The sequence below is a fragment of the Pleurodeles waltl genome, chromosome 5 (assembly GCF_031143425.1).
Source record: "Pleurodeles waltl isolate 20211129_DDA chromosome 5, aPleWal1.hap1.20221129, whole genome shotgun sequence".
Lineage (NCBI taxonomy): Eukaryota > Metazoa > Chordata > Amphibia > Caudata > Salamandridae > Pleurodeles > Pleurodeles waltl.
Window position 1 is genome coordinate 460,285,871 of NC_090444.1, and position 14,091 is coordinate 460,299,961.

The window sequence follows — 14,091 nt, forward strand, 5'->3', positions numbered from 1 at the left end:
TCAAATGCCATCTGTGCCCTGTAACACACTACACTGGTGGTTGTGTAGAAGGACCTACATGACAAGACAGAATAAGGATGTTTGTGATGCTACTAAACATATATTGTATGTCTGATGTAGTTTACAAAGCCAAATACAGCATTTAAGGCCACCAAAATGGCAGATACCTGACCTTCTCTACAGGACATCAGGAATGGCCTTCAGCCACTGGCAGAAGTCATCGGGGAGATAGGTGGTTCCAACAGCAGCGGACACAACCATAGGCTAATGCTGTTGCCTGTGACAGTCATTCCCAATAGCTGTGTCCGCCAGCGGTGACAGCTGTGTATGTGGCAGACATGATCGCCATGTTGTGCACATTCACTCACTTGACTCCTGATACTGCTGTCAGCAACACTTCCACCACCCGAGCTGCAGTGTGCTGCCTCTGGGAGAAATCATGCCACGTCCAGCAGGTGATAGGGCCCCTGCCTTCTCTCCAGAGGAGCTGGGGAGGCTTGCTGATGGGGTTCTACCCCTGTATGAACAGCTCTATGGCTCACCAGAGGAGAAGGTAAGAATCTCATTGGCATAATTGATTCTGTTCTATACCGTCCTTTCCCTCCACAAAGACTACAATGTGCCCCTGTGTGCCAGTTAAACTTCTTGTGTGCCTGTTGTTGCAGTCTGTGTTGCATAAATGAGATGTACATTATGCAGGTATTGGTGGCCAGTACTATATGTTTAGCTCAGTTACATTTTGTTGTGTGAGGATTTTGGTGCCCTAGAACCTCCTTGTGAAGGATGCACATTACTTGGTAAGGATACTTTAATGCCATTCACTGACATCTCTTTCTTCATGATTGTTGTAAATGCTGGGCAGCCTCTATGTACATGACAGCAGGAGCTGTGTATGCATCTTGTACAGTATGAGTCATTTGAGGATCTTGTAAGCAATGTGTATAGTACCACAGATCTTTCAACCCACATCTGGCCTTGCCAAACTGTAGTCTGGAATCCATATCCTGACTCACTCTGCCCTTCGGGTTCCCACATACACACCACATGCCAAATTGCTGATGGTCACATGATGTACTATAGTGCATGGAAGTGTTGGAAATGGAGTGACATGTAGGTTCCGTATGCTCACACTGCCGAGACTAGGGCCTGTCAAATGTATCTCCCAGTATGGGACATAATCCAGGCTGAGGTGGAGTCACTGTGGCTATGCAATTGTGGTATTGTGCCCACCCCCTTTACACCAGCAGATCCTGGCATATGGAAAATTTGATGCTCTAGTGGCAAAACTTGCCCTGAATGCCTCAGTCTGTTAACTAAATTAGGAATGGGTACTGAGGTGCATCCCAGAAGTAGTCCATGTGTGCAGTATGCATCATTGTCAACGTGTGTCTTTGAGAACAGGTTCCTTACTCCTACAGTTCTATTGTCACCTTCACATAGGTCATATTTGTCATGTATAGGCTTATTGCACTAATGGCAGTCCCACAGTTCAGGCCGTGTGTTGATGATATGTCCAAAGGAGTATTTTGTGGTACAGGTACATATCACAGAACCCACCACTTGAAGTGGAATGAATCTGCATTTTGGTAGACCACATGTCCACACATGCATAAGATGTACACTTTCTGTACCCATCATGCCAGCCTCTTTATTGTCACTCAAAAGTAAAGGTGAAGTCTCTACTTTTGCAGTTGCTGTAGGGACTCTATGCAATGAGTCAATCTCGCAAAATGTGAATGTATTGGTCCATTCAGGCCTAAGGAGTTTACCCTTCAGAAGCTGCATATGTGTGTAGTGTTTCATTGTGGGTCACATCATAGTACATGTTGCTGGATCATAGGCTACCTGATGTCAGTAGGCCTGCTTAGTCATAGTAGGCCTTGAGCAGGGTAGTGGGTCAGTCTGCAGATGGATAAAAAAGTGTAGTACTGTCCCAGTAATTATTGGCTTGTGTGCTTTATACTTCTGGTGTATTGAAAAATTGACATTTTTTAGCTTGGTGTTTCTGATATGTGTGTGTGCTACTGTACTGTTGTCAGCAACATGCCATGTTCTGGGAGCATCATTTCACAAAATGTTGTGTTATTGGGTATGTGACAAATAAGTGTCTGCATGACCTTGTGTGGGGTCTGTGGGGATGAAGTTGGCATTGGCCTACCATTATATAACAACAGGTAAATGAGGTATGCTCCATGAGGCAAAGCATTGAAGTTGATGTGGTCTCTTACTTGTTCAATGGTTACTGTCATTGCACAACTTCAGCCAAGCAAATGTAGTTGTCTGAAATCCTGACATTTCCTGTGGGCAACAGTTGACAGTTCAGATGGCATGCATGCATATGGTTTGATACATGTAGGGGCCACTTTGGTGGTATTTGTTGCTAGGGCCTACTTGACATCATAGTAATGTTTGTGATCACAGCTGGTGTTCAAGTGAGATCAGAAACATATGGTGACACTTGTTCTCTTTGTATTTTCAGCATCAGCCCATGCAAGCGAAGGAGACAGGGCACAGCCAGTGGGGAAGAATCTGGCCATGGTACCTCTTGTTAAGACAGCACCGACACAGAGGATCCAGTGGTATGGAGGGTGAGGGGCATGCCACAGAGGAGACCAGATCTACATCCTCATTATTGCATTATACTTCCAGTGTCCACACCCTAGTAGTGGCAGACCCATCAGGATGGACTCCTGTACCATCTTTGTCCACCACCCCCAGTTCTATCACCACCTTCCTGGTTGCTTCCTACCCAGGTGGCCTTGCCCGCTCACCCAAGAGGGTGGGAGGCTCCTTTGCCACAGGAACCTATGCCCCAGCCCTTGTTACCCCTGCTGCCCTGAGTGAGGAGGCTATTGACCTCCGGACGAACATCTCTGTGGGTCAGACTGCCATTTTGAATACCATACAAGGGTTGGCCAGCCAACATCAGCAGTCCAATGCTTTCTTGGAAGGCATTCATTGTACCATGTCTGGCCTACTGCGATCTTTTCAGGCTCTGGCCTCCTCATTGACAGCCGCCAGTCACCCCCCACATTCTGTCCCCTTTCGACCTCCCTCTTCCCAATCTAAATCCCCCATTCCTCTACCTATACCAAGCACGCAGACACATCCACATGCTCCCACCTCAACACACACAAGCAGCACACATAAACACAAACACCACAAGACACACCAGAAATCAGACACTCATCATACACTCACACACAAAATCAGCCACCACTTCAGCAGGTACTCTCGCCGCTGTCACTGACCCACACACCACATCAAACATAACCACAGGCACCACCACAACAGGCAATAATACATCCACCATACCCACAGACCCCACCCCGACAGACATCCACCACATTCATCCTAGTTTCAGACATCACCCTAGCAGACAACACACATCCACCACATCCACCATACCTGTAGACACCACCCCAACAGACACACAAACATTAACCACTTCCAGCTTACCTTCAGATAACCCCTCAAAAGACAAGCACACATCCACCACTCCATTACCCAGCACCTCTATCTTCCAGCCCCCAAGACATTCAAATGCAAACACTCACAAATACAACAGACACCACCCTAACTAAAGCAAACCTTACACATGCACACACCCAAGACATCTACACCCACGCACCAGACAACCACTCCCTCAACCTCCAAATCCCCAACCCCTTTCAATGACCATTCTCGTGTTTCAAAGCAGAGTTTCCTTTTTGAACTTGTCCTTCCCCCGTTCTCTCCCACTGTCCCATACCCAAGAGGCCTTGACCTACATCTCAACCCATGCCTTCCACATTCAAGTCCTACCCTGTCACACCTGCCCTGCATGCAAGCACCCATACCCCTCACCCCAAGAAAAAGCCCACCCCTCCTAAGAAAGAGTCCACCCCCCAAACCCAAGCCCACCCATCCCAAATCTGCCCCCGACCAAGGATGATCCCCGAGGTACCTGCCTGCCCATTTGATGCCCCTTCCTTTTGAGGTTTCCTGACAGTCATAGGAGTCAAGTGTGGGAAAACTACTATGCAATGACTTTATGATTGGCTGGCCAATGGCCTTTGCTCATACTTGTTTTCTTTCAAATAAACCCAAATAGTTGTTATTTTGGGTAAACATTTGTCCTGCAATTCAATTTCTACCTTTATGTTGTTCCAGAGTAATTTGTGCTGTCTGCCTACAGTTGTGTGTGTTTCAGCCTGATTGCTGATCCATTTGCTGTTGTTATGAAAATCTGACTTTGTGGGCAGTGCTGGCTTCACCCAGGATAAACGTAGATGTTGACTGTATGGATGTGTTTGTTAATGCAATTGTGGTGTCACTGCAATATATTCTGTGTGGTATGGTAAGTATTTCATCTGGAGTGGTCCAATGTCAGCATGTATGGTGTTAATCTTGTCCCCATGATATTGACTGTAGATTCGTCTCATGTGTGGCAGCTTGAGTTTTCTTTGTGCATACATGGAGGGTGTTCAATTGTGCTACCTATGTTTGCAGTTGACTGTGCATGTGTCCCTTTTGCTGTGTGTACCTTGCAGCTATTTCATCTAGATATATGCCTCATGCAGCTGCTGTTGTATTTGCTTTCTTGACTTGCTCTTCACATTTTGCAGATAGGCATGCCACTTGGCTCTAATATTGTTTGTTCTTGAGATACATATAGGGCCAGTTCCTGTGCAAATTTTGTTTAGGGGCATGAGCAAAGTTATAAATGTCCAAGTGCAGCATCCTACCCTACTGATGCCCCCATCCTTGTTGTGCAGGCATTGTTTGCATTCTGAGCTGTATATATTTGTCTGTCTGACTATTGTACATCGCATTCTCCTTCCATTGTGTTGCAATGTGGGTAGTGTGTGGGTCCATGCCATGGATGTTTAATGGGAGTGATGTTTGTGTTCCATGATACATCTATACTTATATGTGTTGATTCTGATGAAAGTCCATCACATGTGTGCAATGTTAGGGTGTCAGTTGTACTGGTAGATGTGATGTTACTGTGCTGTTACTTTTGTGTAACACAATTTTGTGTACACTCCACTGGCCCTGTGCCTAAGATGTGCAGACGTGTTTGTGTAGTGCTGCAGTGCAGTGTGAATGACCTGCCCAAAGGGGGAATTTACTGGCTGTGAATGTGTCCTTCTTTGTGAAAGACTCCAACTGTGTACACAATGACAAGTGTACTTGATGACTGTACTGTGACCCCCATATCATGTGGATGATCTGTTGTTGAGCTTAATGACACAGGTAGGCGTGTGTACTTACGGTCAGTTGCGTCCACGGCAGTGTGGATTTTGTGCACCTTTGATGAGCAGCAGCTGCTACAGGACTTGTGAGATGGGTACATGGTGGCACAGGACATGTAACTCTGCCTGCAGGTGAGTTGCTCCCTTTATACTCTCCATTCCTGCCTGCTCATATGTGGTGGTTGGACTGCCACGGTCACATTAGCAATATGCAGCCTCATAATGTGTCTGGCAGAAACATTGTCTCAGCCGGACTGTATGTGTTGCCTCATCACCTCAGCGGTCTACACTGCCTGGCGGTACCTGTGGGACCATGGCAGTCTTTGCTCCATAGGTCCGTCTGATTTAATTCACTAATTTGGTGCAGGTTTAATGTTTATAGTAAGCTTAGGACTACATATCACATAATGCCACATAAAGGCATAAGAGGGGAGAGAGTATATATTGCTAAGAATAGATCACTCGTTTACCGTGATCAAGACCTTGTTGGTTGAAACGTGTTGGTGTTGGGTTTGTCGATTACAGATTAGACAAGAAATTCTAAGAATCCTGTGAGTGCCGCGTATGACTATATGTCAATTTGTGGGAGAATTAAGTACAGGGAATCGGTCCTTCCCTGATGCGAGCACTGACGATTTGAGCGCGTCTGGAAGGGACCAATTGGTGAAATAATTTATTATTCAAGGCAGCACTGTGAAACGCTTTGGGTATGCTCATACTCTGCTGATAAGTAATTGTGTGTCGAAGCAAGACGCCAGAAAATAAACACTCCGCAACTGTGGCTCGCTAAAACAACATAGAGCTAATAAAATTAGAATGGCTCCCGACCTTCTCTTTCAAGAGGCAACAAGACGCTGGAAAAAGGAACACTCAGCGAATATTTTTCTGCCATGAAAATACAGCGTGAACTGACTCTGAACAACGCTGGAGTTTTCCACTGAGAAGGAGCACCGAACGAGTGGTGTCGGAGGACGCCACACAAACGGATTGAGGCTTCTTTTCAGATAAGGAAACGAATGGGATGGAGTAATTTGTACGTTTCACAGTGGTTTAAAAGTGTAACAGAAATGTGTTACCCAGCATAAACCCAGGACCTTTGGACATCAAGAATAGATATATAAAACAGTGATTGGAGATACCCAACGGAGTGAAAAGGATTCTCTAGTAACTGTTTAATTATTTGATTTTTTATAGTCACCAAGTTGAGTGGAAATAACTATAAATATGGAGGAAAGGGCTGCAAAGAGAATACAAAGAGCAGAATCAGTTTTCTGTAAGAAAGTGGATTACAACAAGATGGTGTGCCTCATGGAATGTAGCAACATTACCAAGGGACAATATCAAACAACTATACATACAATTAGAACTGCTAATGAAAAAGGAAATCTCTAAAAGTTGGGAAGTGATCACTTTGGAGAAATATATACAAATGGGGAGAGTACCGAGAGGGCTAAGAATCTTTACTCTTCCGAATCATCCAGATACATGTCCTGAAATGTTGGAGGAGTCGGGAGCCAATAGCATGGAATGTTCTAAACATATGATGGAAATTATTATTAAGTATGCTAAAAAAGATATTGATAGAATAAGAGAAAGTATAAAAGAGTTAGAAGCTAGGATTAGGTCATTGTACCAAGGAGATGAACAAGAAAAATATAAGAAGGTAATGAATACAATTTTGGACAAATATGAGAATCAAATAGAAGAACGTAAAAAGAGCACATTTTTAAGAGATGAAAAAGATTATGAAACAGGTCGCATTCAGACTTTTGCTAAAAGATTTGACATTTTGAAACAATAACTACACACAGTGAAAATCGATCTTGAACAGATTGAAACCATAGAAAATAGTGGATCAGAGAAAGACCTATGTGAAGGGGAAGGGACAAGTGCCAGCGTGAGAAAAACAACTTTTTTAGATGAAATGAAGTTAGTGTACTTGGACCAAGAAACAAAGGAAGGAGCAGAGGCTGAGGTTAGGAAAGAACAAAAGAAGTAAGAGATACAGGAAAATGAGAAGTGGGGCCAGAAAGAGGAAAGGATTATATAATACACAGCAGGAAGAAACAATAGGTATGAAAATGGAACCCGAAAAGACAGATAATTTGATTGGAAATTTGTCAAATTACCAACTAACTAAGGTTGAAGAAAGTGTATTGCAGAAAGGCCTCAGTTTCTGCCCGGAAAAACATCTAGATTTTGTACTAACTAGAATTGATATAGATAAATTTGTGTGAAAGCTAAAATTGGCAAAATATTTTTCGAAAGCAGAATGTAATAGAGTGACAAGAGAGGCTCAAGCAAGCTGTGATTCAAATTTGATAATAGAACAAAAATCTGATTTAAAAACATTGTATGATTTAATTCATAGTCTAGAAGATGATCAAATGACAGAAACACAAATACTATCAACATTAGGGATAGATACTGAACAACATGAATATACTAAATTTAAACCGAAATCCAAGTTTTTCCCGATTTTGAAGCCAGGCAATAAGATTGATGTATTTCATGACCTAATTGTCACTTACTTAGAGAAAATACATTCTCAAACGGATAGAATTGGAAAGGAGAATCTAACTATAGATCAACGAGTTGCACTTAAAAACTTGATGGAAAATCAAACTATAGAGATCAAACCGGCAGATAAACGAGGTAACATAATTATTTGGGGAAAAATTACTATCTTGCTGAAGCTTATAAACCAGTGGTTGCCAACCTGTGGTCCGGGGACCACTGGGGATCCACAAAGCCTCCTCAGGGGGTCCGCGACTGCATAGAAAATTAAATAATATTAACAGATTAGGTCCCCAGATTTCAATACTGACTCAGTGAGGGATTCCCAGATTCCAATAATGGTTTAGTGGGGGTCCCCAGGTTCCATTAATGATAAAGTGGGGGTCCACAGAAGACAAAAGGTTGTGAACCACTGTTAAAAACAATTGAATATAGAATCCAATTATTGTAGTTTGAATAAAAATCTGATAAATGATTTGGTGCAAGATTTAAATCAAAGATTGGAAAAATGGTATTCAGGTGGTTTGATCAATATGGATTAAGTAAAATTCATGACAAATGATAATCCGATTATGCCTACCTTATATTTCTTACCAAAGATTCATAATACTTTAAAGAACCTCCAGGTAGACCAATCATCTCTAGTTGTGGATCATTATATGAAAAGGTACCTCAATATGTGGATTATTTCCTGGCACCAATGGTGAAAGGTCTTAATTCATATATAAAAGACTCAGGAGATTTTCTTAGACTACTGGAAGATGTGGCATGGCAGTCGGAATATATATTGATTACCATAGATGTGGTCTCTCTATATACATCAATCTCACACGAGTTGGGTATGAAAGCAGTGAAATATTTTCTACAGCAGAGAAATATTAATTTATTAAAACATTCAGAAATGCTGCTGGAGATGACGGAACTGTGTTTGAGAAACAAGGTGTTTATATTTAATCATCAGATCTATAAACAAGTCTGTGGTACTGCAATGGGAGTTTCATTGTCTCCAAGCTATGTGAATCTGACCATGGGTTGGTGGGAGAAGCACATAGCTTGGGGAGAAGAAAATGAGAATGATATGGAGAAAGTAATAGTATGGTTACGATATATAGACAATTTATTCTTAATTTGGAATAGTACTGACGCGCTGTTTAAGGACTTTTTCATGAAATTAAACACCAATGATATGGGACTCCAGGTTACATATAAAATTAGTAAAATCTCTATAGAGTTCTTGGATGTGATGGTATATATAGAGAATAATACATTACAGACGACATTGCATCGAAAACCCATGGCGACTAACAGTATTTTACATGGATCAAGCTTCCATCCGAAATCGCTCATAAGAAGTATTCCTTATGGAGAATTTATTAGAATCAAGAGGAATTGTTCAAACAAGGAAGATATGGATATTAAATTCAAAGAGATGGAACAGAGATAAAAGCAAGTTTGAGAACACGAGCACAGACTTTGGACAATAGGATTGAACAAAAATCAGAGGAGAAAGAGGAAAAGATAAGACTCATTTTGAACTACAGTAAAGAGAATCAACAAATATTGAATATTCTAAACAGACATTGGCATTTGATTAGGAAAGACATGAATATTGGACCACAAGTTGGAATACAACCCTATGTAACATACAGAAACGCACCATCATTGAAGGACATATTAGTGAAGAGCCATTTTGAATCACCGACTGCATCCAATTGGCTAACAGACTCCCACAAGGGTTTCTTCTGATGCACAGATGTAAAGCATGTAAGATAGGGTGTAACAGAAAAAAACTTGTAGACTTTCGAGGTAAAGAGATCCCCATTTCAGACAGGATTACATGTGAAACCACATTTGTAGTGTTTGTGATAGAGTGTATTTGTGGGTTACAGTATGTAGGCAGCACCATCTGCCCACTGAAGAAGCGAATACTTGAACACATTAGGACAGTACAAAATGATGACACTAATTATGCGATGACTAAACATTTGAAAAATCATGATAAAGCTAATTGTTTACACATGAAGTATTTTGGGGTTGCAACAATTAAAAAACAAGAAAGAGGGGGTGACAGAGTTCAACAACTGAGACGGTTAGAGTCAAGGTACATCATTAGACTAAAAATGAAGATCCCGTATGGGATCAATGGGGATGAGGAATTGTACTGTCATTTATGAATATTAATATATGATTGGACAAAGAAGATATAGACACAAAATATTTCTCCTTGGTATAAGTATATGGCTATGACCACATTAGAAACAGATAAGTAATATGTTGGTTGGATAAGGAAAGAGGGGCTACTAGACCATGATTCTCGGTAACTGATCTAATAAAGCTTGAAGCGAGGATGGGGAAAGAATAGCCCTGGAAGCGAGAAGGAAATTATATTTTTGCTTTGGGTATTAGTATATTGAAAAATGAACTAATTGGTATCAAAAGACATTGGCCCTCATTACAACCCTGGCGGTTGGTGGTAAAGTGGCATTAATACCGCCAACAGGCTAGTGGTAAATACCACCAAATTATGACCATGGTGGAAACAGCTCAGACAGACAGCCACTTTAACACACCGACCACCAGGGCGGAATCAACAGGCACTACGGCGGTAACCGCCTACACCCAGGGGGAAGACAATGTTCCATCCACTGTATTAAGACAGTCCAATCTGCCACTTTTTCCGGGGCGGTACCAACGACATCAAAAGCCTGGCGGAAACAGAGATCAGAAGTTAAAGGAGTCACCTGTGGAGACTCAGGGAAGAACCACACAGCCATGGAGCCTGAGCTGCATGTCTTCCCCATGATCTTCTACGTGCTGCTCCACTACGAACAACAACGACAGTGAAGATGACCCCGGTAAGTACAGCCGCTTAGCACACAGGGGACGGGGAAGGAAAAAGAGAGTGACACACACACACACAACCCCTCCACCCCCAACACCATATACACAGCAGATGCAGCAACATAACATATTTACCCCGTACCCCTCAGGAAAAATTCAAGGACAACTACAATAGATTAAAAAGAGTGTAATAAGATAAAATAGTAGCAATACCTGCATCCAAATCAAAAAGTATATACATATTTACAATTGTAGGGACACTGCCCAGTCCTCAATGTTCATGGGCCACAGGGCCGCATTACAAAGTCCAAGGCTCCACTTTACTGAACAACACAGAGGGAACACTGCAGAGGCATCAGGTCAAAAATAGGCAGGCACCGCAGGGGGACGGGGCACAGGGGAGAACCTCAGCCGGAAGATGGTACAACGCCACTGGTCCTGGAGGGGGCAACATGCCCTGTGCTTGATCCTGGGGAGTGCAAGGCCACAGTCTCTCAAGTGGTTGACTTGCCCACTGGCTCTGGAGGGGCCATCATGCCCTGTGCTTTGTCCTGGGGAATACAAGGCCACAGTCTCTCAAGTTGGTGAATACCCCACTGGTTCTGGAGGTAGCATCATGCCCAGTGAGCTTCATCCTGGGGAGGATGGGGTGAGTGGATGGCTTCTCCACTGGTTCTGGAGGGGGCATCGTGCCCAGTGAGCTTCATCCTGGGAAGGATGGGATGAGTAGATGGCATCTCCACTGGTTCTGGAGGGGGCATCGTACCCAGTGAGCTTCATCCTGGGGAGGATGGGGTGAGTGGATTGCAGCTCCACTGGTTCTGGAGGGGGCATCATGCCCAGTGAGCTTCATTCTGGGAAGGATGGGGTGAGTGGATGGCATCTCCACTGGTTCTGAAGGGGGCATCGTGCCCAGTGAGCTTCATCCTGGGGAGGATGGGGTGAGGGGATGGCTTCTCCACTGGTTCTGGAGGGGGCATCATACCCAGTGAGCTTCATCCTGGGGAGGATGGGGTGAGTGGGTGGCATCTCCACTGGTTCTGGAGGGGGCATCATGTCCTGTGATGCAGATCTTGGGGAGGATGGGGTGAGGGGATGGCTTCTCCACTGGTTCTAGAGGGGGCATCGTGCCCAGTGAGCTTCATCCTGGGGAGGATGGGGTGAGTGGATGGCATCTCTACTGGTTCTGGAGGAGGCATTGTGCCCTGTGATGCAGATTTTGGGGAGTGCAAGGTCACAGTCTCTCAGCTGGGTGTCATACCCACTGAATTTGCATTGGGCAGGCTGCACAACAGCCCATGGATGCAGGTCTACAGACTATCCACCGGCGGTAACGGCTGTTCAGTGGTGGCAGTGGTGCTGCTGGTGGTGGTGGGGGGAGGCTCCAGCCCATCCCCTGCAGCCTTGGACTGTGCCTAGTGGTGCTGCTGGTGGTGGTGGGGGGAAGCTCCAGCCCATCCCCTGCAGCCTCGGACGGCGACCCACCGGTGGTGGGGGTGGTGCTGGTGGTGGGGCTGCTGGCAGAGCTGGTGGTGGTCATGGGGGGAGGCTCCAGCCTCTCTCGTGCAGCCTCGGAAGGCTTCCCACTGGTGGTGCTGGTGGTGGTGGGGGAAGCTCCAGCCCATTCCCTGCAGCCTCGGACGGCTGCCCACCAGTGCTGCTGGTGGTGGTGGGGGGAAGCTCCAAACCATCCCCTGCAGCTTCGGACGGCTGCTCCACCATAGATGGTGGTAGGGTCTTCTACTGAGTCCCAGCACCAGGCCCCTTGTCCTTACTGTCTGCTGGTGCAGACCCCTTGCCCTTCCTGTCAGCAGCTGGGGATGGCTCCTTGCCCCTTTTGACAGCAGCTGGGGCTGGTTCCTTGCCCTTCCTTCCTGAAGCTGGGCTGGCTCCTTGCTCTTCCTTCCTGCAGCACTTGGGGCTGGCTCCTTGCCCTTCCTTCTTGCAGCACTTGGGGCTGACTCTTTGCCCTTCCTGCACCACTTGGGGCTGGATCCATGCCCTTACTTCCTGCACCACTTGGGGCTGGCTTCTTGCCCTTCCTTCCTGCAGCTGGGGCTGGCTCCTTGCCTTTCCTTGCAGCACTTGGGGCAGGCACCCTTTCTGGCTGGCTGGCTGGTGGCCGGGATCCTTTCCCACCTGGAGTTGCTGAGGACACTACTGTGCCCGTGGACTGGGTGGCTGAGGTGCTTGCCTGGGTTTTGACCAACCTGGTCTGATGTTAAGGATGGGGGAGGGAAGAGGTCAATGGTGGAGAGGAAAAGCTTCTTAGGGACATTGGGGTGGGAATAAGGAGATGGTTTGGGAGTGCAGGAAGAGGGAGTGGTTGTAGGATGTGTCAGTCTGCTGTGCTTGAGTGCAGGTGCATGGGCTGGATGCTGTTGTGAGGTGGATGGCTGTTGGGTGTCTAAGTGCTTGTGAATGTGTACCTTGGGCGGGCAGACACAGAGGGAGAGGACACAAGGGACGTGTGCATGGATGTGGGGGTGATGACTGCCAGTGAGGTGTGTGTTCTGATAGGTGTGCTGGTGATGGTGGTAGTGGATGAGGATGTAGTGCATGCAGGTGTGAGTGGAGACGCAACTGGGAAGCAGGTGAAGGACGAGGAGGAGGGGGCCACAGTGGAGGCAGTGGATGTTGGTATGTCTACATCTGGATGGTGTTTGTGTGAGTGCCTGTGGGATGAAGCGTGGTGCTTGTGCTAGCCATGTCCACTCTTATGTGTTGTCCTGTGTGCATGCTGGTCTGCCTGTGTGCTTGGGATAGGTTGGGGTTGAGGGGAATGGGATTGGGTAGAGGAAGCTGGAGGGGGGAGGGTGGAAACAGGGACAATGGCTACTATCAGAGAGGAGGACAGAGCCTGGATTTATCTCTTTTGGGTCACCAAGCCAGTGTGAATGCCCTCCAGAAATGTATTGGACTGTTGCATTTCGGCTGCCAGCTCCTGGATGTTATTCACAATGGTTGACTGCCCAACATAGATGGATTGCAGGAGGTCAATAGCCTCCTCCCACAGGGCAGCAGGGCTAACTGGGGCAAGGCCTGAGGTGCCTGGGGCAAAGGAGATGCCCACCCTCCTGGGTGAGTGGGCATGGGAAATTCGCTGAGGGGCTGCTGGGAGGGCGGTGCTGGTACGGGGGTGGCGGCTGTACCTGTAGCTGGGGTGGTCACAAACGTGTCCGCCACCACCAGGGAGCTTCCATCGGAGGAGGTATCCGTGTCTGAACTGTCCCCTCCAGTGTCCGCTGTGGTGCTCCCCTCGCCCTCCGTCCCACTGGTGCCCTCACCGTCGGTGGACTTGGCCTCCTGGGTCCTGTGGGATGCAGCTCCCTCCGTCGCCGGTGCCTCTGCTCCTCTGTCAGATGATGCTAATGCACATACAGACAGAATGACAAAACAAAAAGGGGGGAGACAAAGGATACACTTGGTCAATGGTGGCACCAACACCACTGTTGGTGTACACAACACACTCATACACAGGGAACAACCCTACGCA